The sequence below is a fragment of the Entelurus aequoreus genome, linkage group LG01, assembly GCF_033978785.1.
Source record: "Entelurus aequoreus isolate RoL-2023_Sb linkage group LG01, RoL_Eaeq_v1.1, whole genome shotgun sequence".
NCBI classification, from domain to species: Eukaryota; Metazoa; Chordata; class Actinopteri; order Syngnathiformes; family Syngnathidae; genus Entelurus; species Entelurus aequoreus.
The window spans coordinates 54715119-54725833 of NC_084731.1; the positions used below are offsets into that span (position 1 = coordinate 54715119).

The 10715-nt window shown below is 38.6% G+C and overlaps 1 protein-coding gene across 1 annotated transcript in view; it reads left to right on the top strand.

The window, feature by feature from the left end:
• The first annotated feature begins 226 nt into the window (after positions 1-226).
• Positions 227-10715, top strand: part of camk1b (calcium/calmodulin-dependent protein kinase Ib) — a 52418-nt gene continuing 41929 nt past the window's right edge. The window contains exon 1 of the mRNA XM_062054750.1: positions 227-355. The gene's annotated coding sequence lies outside the window, so the exon portion shown is untranslated. The remainder of the gene's footprint in view (positions 356-10715) is intronic.

A 10715-nucleotide genomic window follows, 5' to 3' on the forward strand; every position in this document is an offset into this window, starting at 1 on the left:
CAGTATGTATGAAACTCAACCATCGAGAAAATCTGCGTACTGATAAAGATGGACAGTTAGCATTTATTCTCCTTGTTCGCCACCCTTCGTGGGTCAATTGTCCAGCGTTAATCTATCTGTTAGTTCCTTCTAAAAAGGCTCACCTACTCTGTGATCCCACTTCTGACACCACATTTTCTACCTAACTTGATTAATCGCCAACATGTGTGCCTTTTTATTTTAGGGGAGCATTCTCTGAGGTGGTTCTGGCAGAGGAGAAGCGGACCCAAAGATTGGTGGCCATCAAGTGCATCCCCAAGAAGGCGTTAGAGGGCAAAGAAAACAGCATCGAGAATGAGATCGCAGTCCTGCACAAGTAAGTAGGCTTCATTCTTGTTTTTTTCCCCCTCATAACAGCTCCTCATGTGACATTCGCTGGTGTACTCTCTGGCGTCGCAATGTAACACGGAGGCAACAGCCACGGATGGATGGAGGCCTTTTAGCGGAACGGTTGAAACATTCTTTTCCTCACATGCAGAATTACAGATCGTTGTGAAAATAGCCTTCTGCACTGGTTGCCAGGTTATTTTTAGAGCTGTTGTTGCCTGGGTTACAGGAGACACACAACTCCGATCCATACACAACCATGACACCTCTCGAGGTGCAGATGGCGGAGGAGAGACAGGTGGGGGTTAGCGAGCGGTTCCGTTACGATTTGGACCTGATGGAGCAAATTGATGTAAATGCAAATTCCCGGTTTTCCTGAAATTCCGAAATACCCATTTTAATACCTAAAACTGTTAATATGTCAACATTTTTCAACCGATTCCAAAAATTCCAACACCAACCCATTAATATCAATAGGAAAATCGTGCTCGTACCAATATTTTTTTAAATTCCCGGTTTCCTGAAATTCACAAATTTTCAGGAAATTCCCATTCAAATGAATGGATGTAGTCATAGTTCTATAATGCCCTAAATTCTCAAAATCTTTCAACCATCCACCCACACTACTCTTTGACTATATCAAACGCAAAATATGTGTTCCCCTTCCAAAATTTCCTGGTTTTCCTGGAAATTTCTACCAATTGACAATGAATGGGCATCATACAATCTACTGCATATCCCACATTTCTCATCCAATTTGAACCATTCCACCATTCACACCCCGTTCGCCCTGGATATTCAAGCCAGCATGTTTCCCAGATCTGAAAATTCCCGGATTATCCGGAATTACTTGGAATTTCCCCTATTGAAAATTAAAACGCAATATACAAACTTTTCTATATCCCACATTTGTTATCCGATTTGAATCGTTCCGACATCCACACTCTCCACTCACCTTGGAAAATCAAACTACCATTTTCAAAGTAAAAAAAATTCCAGAAATTCCTAGAATTTCCAGTTTTGCAAAGTCCTATTTTAACCTCCTCTGGGAAAGTTTTCACAGTCCACATTTTTCAATCAATTTTGACCATTCCACCTTCAAAACATTCCTCTTGGTTCGGACAACAAATGCTCCTTTTTTTCGTGCCAATAGACAAAATATCAAGGGGTGCCGGATGTTGGCAGACCCGTCAGCGTTCCTGTTCTGTTTGAATGGGATGGTGCTGAAAATCTGAATTTCCCCTCGGGGACTGATGAAGTATTTCTGATTCCGATATTATTATTCATGTTATAATCAAGATTATGATGTAAAGTCAATGACTCAAAATAAGTAAATAGCTCTTAAAACTAGGGACATTTCTAGAAATGCATTTTTAAATCTTGGCAAGTGGCAAATAATTTGCAGTGTACACAACTTCTTCTCTGAAACATATTTTAATAACAGAATAAAAGCCATTCGTAAAGAAACAACATCCTATTTTAACAGAAGGATGACATACGTTTGTTGTTTTAATTTCAAAATACAGATGCATGTATGTATTGATCATTACAAAATTGATAATAGATATACCGTATTTTTTGGACCATAAGGCGCACTTAAAATCCTTCCATTTTCTCAAAACTTGACAGTGCGCCTTATAACCAGGTGCGCCTAATCTATGGAATCATTTGGTTGTGCTTACCGACCTCGAAGCTATTTTATGTGGTACATGGTGTAATGATAAGTGTGACCAGTAGATGGTAGTCACACATAAGAAATATGTGTAGACTGCGATATGATGGCAGTCACACATAAGAGATACATGTAGACTGCAATATGACTCAAGTAAACAACACCAAAATGTTATATGTTGTTGAAAATATAGAATATTACACACGGTTCTCAAAAATCTATCAAAATGTTTTAGTACGACTTTGGTAAGCTATGAAGCCGCACCGCTTGATGGATCAGTGTTTCCCATAAACTGCCAAGATACCTGTGGCGGTGGGGGCGTGGCTATGGGCGTGGTCACCATGACATCGAGTAATTTGCATAATTTACTACAATGATATGATTTTCTCTAAAAAGGCTAAAAAAATGTATACTTACTAATTAATAATAACAGTTTTGTTTTAAACGTCCATCCATCCATCCATCCATCCATTTTACAATATAATTACAACACTTTATGTACATATTTATATACAGATTTGAACAATAAGTTATTCACTGAATTATATTTATTAATTGTGGTTCTTACAAAAAATATATCTTGTAAAATATAAAAGCTAAAATGTCTCTTAAAGCTCTGCGCCTTTAATTAGTGCATACTAAATAATTTAACTTTAGCCTACTACTACAACCATATTATTTACCAGCAACATAAAGTGAAACAGAGGCAGAGGTGTCCTGCCACAGTCAGTAACAAATAAACAGAAAACAGTAGTGATGGTAGATAGACACAGAGCTTCATCAAACATCTGATCCACTGAACAAAGAGCTCACTGACAAAGCTTAACCTATAAATACTATAACAATCTACAAGGTTAATGTAGGTTGCTTCTCTTTCTTCCCCTCCATTTCTTCCCCTCCATTTTCCTGCATTCTTTCGTATCTCAAGTTATCATTACGTACAGGTATATGTATTGTTGCATTTGAACAACTGTATTGTTGATAATAAAGGTAAAGTATTGGTATTGTTCATTATCAATAGCGCTATTTCTATTGGTATTTGTATTGCTCCATTTGTAGTGTAATAATGCTCATTGTCATTTCTGTATTGTGTTTTATTTTCGCTAACTGCTCATTTGCTATTACTTTTACCATCATATTAGTACGTGTCGTATTTGCTGATGTTGCTCTATTGTTGTTGTTGTGTTTGCTGTTGTTGTTTTTGTCTCTGTCTAATCCCCCTCTTGTCCCCACAATTTCCCCCTCTGTCTTCTTTTTTCTCTCTTTCTATCCCCTCCTGCTCCGGCCCGGCTGCACCAAATGATAATATAAATACATTTAATAAAGTCAAATACAAATAAGGCAACAAGAGAAGTATCCTACACTTCTCTTTTGTAAAGTAAATTTGAACAGCCGATATGGGCATCTACATCAACTATATGATTTGCCTGAGAAGCTGGACAGGACAAAAACATTTTATTTTTTATTTTTATTTGTGGCGGACGTAATTCTTTCGTGGCAGGCCGCAACAAATAAATGAATGTGTGGGAAACACTGATGGATTGTACTGTGCTTCAACGTACGAGTATTATTATGGTATGTGTATAAGGTAAGACATATTATGTGGCGTTTTGTTTCACAATATTATGCAAAACCAACTTTTTTTACCTTCTGGTACCTGCTGATCTGTATTTGGGATCTGCATAACTCCTGAACCTTTGCGCGCGTCCGCCTTTGTAGTCTGTGACGACACCGTAGTCGAGAAGCTTCTTCTTTTTTCTATCTTCTTGTTATGGGACATTCATCCTCCGCTGTTGCCATTTCTAATATAAAGTAGTGTAAAGTTCTTACTTATATCTGTCAGTAAACTCGCCATGAAAGCGCTAAAACATACCGGTGTAGTGAGTTTACATTATTCACCCAAGGAACTTTAGTTATTAGAGAGTTCCGGTCGGACGGTTTTTCACGGGACACATTTCCGGCCTTGTTATGGCATTAGTGAGCCACGGAAGAGGAGATGCTGCTCCCTTATTGATTGAAGTAAAGTCTGAATGTCATTAAAACAGTTAGCTCCATCTTTTGACATTTCTTCCACTACCGTCCTTGCACGCTACACCGCTACAACAAAGATGACGGAGAAAAGAGGCTGCCGAAGGTGAGCCACGTAAATAAGACCGCCCACTAAACGGCGCATCCTGAAGTGACTGTCAGAAAGCGGCTTGAAGATGATCTGTAAAACATGATCCATGCAACATTTTGATCAAAGAACCACCATTACATGTTATTTAGACCACAAGGAAGTGTTTTACATTTAGAAAAAAATCATAATAATATGACTCCTTTAATGCGCCCTTTGTATAAAAATAGACCTGACTTGACCCGCTCATCGGCAGTGCGCCTTATAATCCGGTGCGCCCTATGGTCCAGTACATCTATGATTGTAGTCGTTACTGGTGAAGATTTGCTGACTCCTTTGCTCTGCGAGAACCTGCCTGTTCGGCAGATGACTCACCAGCCTTTCCCTCTCCCTCCTCCAGTCACCACAACCAGTGGTAACCTACGCCTCTCACCCACACCAACGAAAAATACAAAACAGCCGCACACAAACACACTGCGCTCAAATGCGAGAGTGCCGGTAGATGTAGAGCTCGCAGGCCCTTGCACGTGTCAGTGCGCCGGGCAGCTTTAATCCGACATTCATCCTTCCCGAGGTCCATCAATCTTTCCACACTCTGCTCAGTAATCCAGAGCAAGTTTAGACCGGCACATTCCTCCGCGCTAGCTGTGCCCTTCAAGCCAACTGGACAAGCGGCCCACGGCGAGAACATATTATATTAGGTTTGGTTCATTACTACCAGCCAATACGGACACAGGGAAAATATCTCAACATCAATGGGGGTAATTGACGCAATAGATCAGGAACATCCTGCAGCTACAGTATATATGGACCTATCAAATCACAATCTCCTAATCCACAAACTAGAACCAATAGGAAGCAATGTGTGCGGATAGGAGATCACACATCAGACTGTTTAGGGCAGGGGTGTCGACGGGCCAAACAGGTTCAATCCGGCCCGCGAGATGAGTTTTCTAGGTGTAAAATTGAGCTGCATTTTTAAATTGGAGAAACTGCTGTTCTAAATGTGTGCACTGGATGTCGCAATAGCAATTCTGTTAGGCAAGCAAATAGTTTATACCGGGCGGGGCGAGCAAGTATACCAAGTAATAGGTCCACGGTAAAGCAGGACTGTGACTCCTCCTCATCGAGCCAACGTAAAACAAACAGGAGTAAAATAAATACCGTATTTTCCGCACCATAAGCCGCACCTAAAAACCACAATTTTTCTCAAAATCTGACAGTGCGGCTAATATATATATATGGATTAATATTCATATTTATTTTCATAAAGTTTAGGTCTCTCAACTACGGTAAACAGCCGCCATCTTTTTTCCCCGTAAAAGAGGAAGCGCTTCTTCTTCTACGGTAAGCAACCGCCCCCATAGAAGAGGAACTTCTTCTTCTACTGTAAGCAACCGCCAAGGTGAGCACCCGCCCCCGTAGAAGAAGAAGCGCGCGGATATTACGTTTCATTTCATTTGTGTGTTTCTGTAAAGACCACAAAATGTCTCCTACTAAGAGACACGCGTACAAGGTTCCACTGACTTTTGATATTCATGTGAACCGCACTGTGGATACAACGGGAACACGTACGGTGAATATTCGACTTCACTGTGGTTCCAGCTTGCCATGCTAACAGCCAGAAACTTCCACCCACGGTGATATTCAAAAGGAAGACCTTGCCAAAAGAGAACTTTCCAGCCGGCGTCATCATAAAAGCTAACTCGAAGGGATGGATGGATGAAGAAAAAATGAGCGAAGAGACCGGGTGACTTTTTTCACGCAGCTCCGTCCCTGTTGATCTTTGACTGCATGCACGTCCACATCACAGATGGTGTCAAAAAACAAGTGAAGCAGACCGAAGAAGAATAATTCGAGGGATTTGTGGATGAGTAATAACTTCAGAAAGTGAGCTTTAAATGTTTATTTTGTGTGTTGTGTGACACTAACGTATGAGCAACGTTGAGTTATTGATGTTGCTATTGCTCTGCACTATTTTGAGTGTTACTATTTTTTGATTGCACATTTGCACATTACATTTTGGGAGTGAACAGAGTTGTTAGAACCCTGGTTTGTAATATATTATTAAAGTTTGACTGACCTTTCTGACTGTTTTTTTGACATTCCCTTTAGCGTAGCGTAGGTGCGGCTAATAACACGGGGCGGCTAATAGGTAAACAAAGTTTTGAAATATGCCATTCATTGAAGGTGCGGCTTACAACACTGGGCGGCTTATGGTGCGGAAAATACGGTAATTGGTAACCCCCCTTAAAATGCTGCATGAGACACTGCACATTGATATAGTTCTGTGGAAATGTTTGTCTTCTCTGCAAATGTAAAGAAAGTCAACATTGAGGGATTTACTGCAATACTGTCAGTCTTTTAGGTTTTTATTGTTGGTTTGTTGAAATTGAAATTGAAATTCTACCTCAGTTTGTATGGTTTGTTGAGTTAGCACAGGATTAATATGTGGAAATGACAATTGAGGTAGTTGATACACTGAATAGTTTTTATTTATGCTTTATTTAGTTTGTTGTCCAATCTTCGATGGGCTGTGACTTACAGTTTAACTACTTTATGGATACACTGAGACAAAGTCTAAGTTCATTGTGTTCTTCATGACGTTTTTAAAACTGCAATAATTTTAAGTCTGAGTTTGTGTTTATTTCGAACATGCATGCATACAACATGATACATCACAATTTCCAGTGTCTTTATTCTACATGTTCGAAAAGCATTAGGAAGAAGCAGAGCATATTTAATCCTACCCCTTTTTCTTCACATAGCAGTTGCTAAAACTTTTGTTCACTTCCTGTTCTCAATTTATTCACAATATACTCCATAACTAATAACATTAAAAATGGATAAATAAATAAATAATAATTAGTGAAGTAAGTTATATTTCATATGGTGAGATAAATAAGATGATCTAGAAAATGAATGGACGGATGAAATAAATTCAGAATGTTTATCATGGTTCGTCTTCTTTGTACTTTGTAAACACTTTAAGTTTGGAGAGTTTCTTGAAGTGGATCATATTAGTATATTGTTTGATTTATTTGCTTAATCCATTCCATCATTTAATTCCACATACTGATATACTGAAGGTCTTAAGTGTTGTACGTGCGTACAAATGTTTTAAATTACATTTATCTCTAAGATTATATTTCTCTTCTTTTTGTATATTTCTCTTCTTTTTTTATATTCTTGGGTATCAAATTGTAGTTTGCTTTGTGCATAATTTTAGCTGTTTGCAAATTCACTATGTGGTGGAATTTCAGTATTTTCGATTCAATGACTAAAGGGTTTGAATGTTCTCTATATCCAACATTATCTAATATATTTGTTCCTCAGAATTTTCAACTAACTTGAAGTGCTTTACCAAGAGGATTATTTGTGATGATGTACATTTTCAGAATGTGTTTGTTCTGTTTTGGGCCGAAGTAAAACAAAGAAAACTGAAGTTGTCGTAGTTGTATTTTTAAGTTATCATGTCATGATTTTACTTGTCCGGCCCACGCGGGAATAGATTTTCATCCATGCGGCCCCTGAACTAAAATGAGTTTGACACCCCTGGTTTAGATATATCTTGTGGTGTACCCCTGGGAGCAAAACTATTAAATCTGTACATAAACGACATTGACAAAAGCACAAAAGACCACAAGTTAATAGAATTTGCAGATGACACCACTGCATCCTGCTCAGGGGAAAACACACAGAAAGTAATACAAACGGTGCAGTTCAAAATGGAAATGTTTGGATAAAAACAGATTATCTTTGAATTTAAGTAAAACTAAAATATTGCTGTTTGGAAATAGAAGGGAAATAGTCAAATACAAATAGACGGTGTACAAATTGAAAGTGCAAGAAAACACATTTTAGGAGTTACAATAGATAATAAAATGAGCTGGAAAGCACACATCAAGTACAGACAACATAACATAAAAGCACAACTGAATCAAAAGTCACTCCATACTCAAATCCATCCATCCATTTTCTACCGCTTGACAAACTTAATTTTTATAGCACTTTTCACGCACAAGCAAGTGGCAAACACAAAGTGCTGTACAAAACAAAACAAAACAGTAATAGAAGAAGAGAAGAAAACACACACACACACACACACACACACAGGTGGTGGCCATAGTGGCTAAATGCCGCCTCACCGTGGGTCTTTATTCTGGTATTTGGTAAATCTAAAAGGCTGGTGCCAGAGGACCTCAGGATCCGTAAGGGTTGATACGGTAAAAGCAGGTCAGATAGATAAGAAGGCCATTAAACATTTAAAAAGTAATAAAATAACTTTAAAATCGACCCTGAAGCAGACGGGAAGCCAATGCAGCGACTTTAAAACTGGTGTAATGTGCTCCCGCCCTCTGGTCCTCGTCAGCACGTGTGCAGCTGAGTTTTCTGATAATTGTAGACTTCTGATGTTCTTTTTGGGAAGACCAGAGAGCGTTACAATAGTCTAAAGAATAGGAAATAAAAACATGCATTAGCACCTCTGTGTTGGCCTGAGAGAGAAACGAGTGGACTCTGACTATGTTCTTAAGATGATAAAAAACTATTTTTTTATTATTTTTAATATGTGGAATTTTTTTATAGACTGTCTTGGTTTAATAGTGTTCATTGGTGTTACCGTACCTGAGTTCCTGTATAGAGATATGGAGGAAGAGTTCTAGAAGTACACTTGATTCACTCACAGTGCTGCAGAAAAGATCACTCAGAATAATGCATAAGGCTGCATATAGAGAACACACAAATCTTCTGTTCCCTGATTCTAAAGTATTGAAAGGAACTGATCTGGTACACTTTCAACCCGAACATATCATGATGTACAAAGCAAATACCAACGGACTGTCCAGTAATAAACGACCGTGTTTGTTATGATCCGCTGCCCGGATCATATTTCTGTTTACGTTTTCGAGGCACCTGTGTTTTCTGTTAGTTTTGGACTCCTTGAGTGCCTGTTTGTACACCTGAGTTTGTTGCCATGACTGCTTATTGTTTTCACCTGCCGCGTGTGTTTCCGACACGCACCTGTTAGTCATCACTGACATTATTTAAGCCTGCCTTGCCAGTGGCTTCCTAATTTGCGTTATGCTACAGATGACGACTTTTGTTCCTGCTCTGTACCTGCTAGCTTCCACGCTAGGCTCTGTTACTTGCTAGCTCCCACGCTAGCCCACTTTAGTTTTTACCTTAAGTGCTATGAGCATGTTTTTCGTTGTTCCTGTCTGATTTATTCCTTTAATAAATAATTTCCTACCTGCACGCTGTGTCCGAAGTCCGTTGCATCCTGAGAGACGAAAACCCCGCATTACCATGCGCCCCGGTCGTCACAGTGTTTCTCAACATAAGAAGAGAAATACAATCTTAGGAATAATTGGAACCTTAAGCATTTATATACGCACAAAATCTTAAAAAGCATTTAGTGTATCGGTATGTGGGATTTAACTAAGGAATGGCTTAAGTAAAGAACTTAAACAATGTACTAGCATGAGCCAGTTAAAGAAACAGTACACAGATGTTTTTTACCAAGTATACTAAAGAACTGTTGAAGCAAAGTGACTGATGTTACAATCATGTACTCATTGTGGGACTGAAGTGGAATATGAAGACATTCCTCTTTGCACTAATTTACTCCTGAATTATTGTCACTTCGTATCTCTCGCTACCATTTCCTTTTTTCTTTATTTCTATTTTTGCTGCTTATGGCACAGGGGTGGGACCAAACAAGCCCTGCTTCTTCCGACGCCTTTTGGACGATTGACCATATGGGCAAAATTGTGTGTTCGTGAATTTGTAACAATTCCCAATACATTTAATTGAGTTTAAATGAATTATTCACGTGCAAATTGTCAAAAAAAAATAAAAAAAATTCCGGATACCTACAAATATTATTAGTAATCTTACTTTTCCCCTTTGCCCCACTAGTTACAAATTATTTATGGAAATCAATATTATAGTTGTAGTGTAATTTAAAAAAAAACTGATTAATAATGCAGTAGTACCTCATCTTACCAGCTTGACTGGTTCTGTGATGGAGCTTTTAACGCAAAACACTTGTATCGCTTATGGTAGGTCTTTATTGTCATTGCACAAGTACAAACCCGTTTCCATATGAGTTGGGAAATTGTGTTAGATGTAAATATAAATGGAATACAATGATTTGCAAATCATTTTCAACCCATATTCAGTTGAATATGCTACAAAGACAACATATTTGATGTTCAAACTGATAAACTTTTTTTTTTTTTTCAAATAATCACCAACTTTAGAATTTGATGCCAGCAACACGTGACAAAGAAGTTGGGAAAGGTGGCAATAAATACTGATAAAGTTGAGGAATGCTCATCAAACACTTATTTGGAACATCCCACAGGTGAACAGGCAAATTGGGAACAGGTGGGTGCCATGACTGGGTATAAAAGTAGATTCCATGAAGTGCTCAGTCATTCACAAACAAGGATGGGGCGAGGGTCACCACTTTGTCAACAAATGCGTGAGCAAATTGTTGAACAGTTTAAGAAAAACCTTTTTCAACCAGCTATTGCAAGGAATTTAGGGATTTCACCA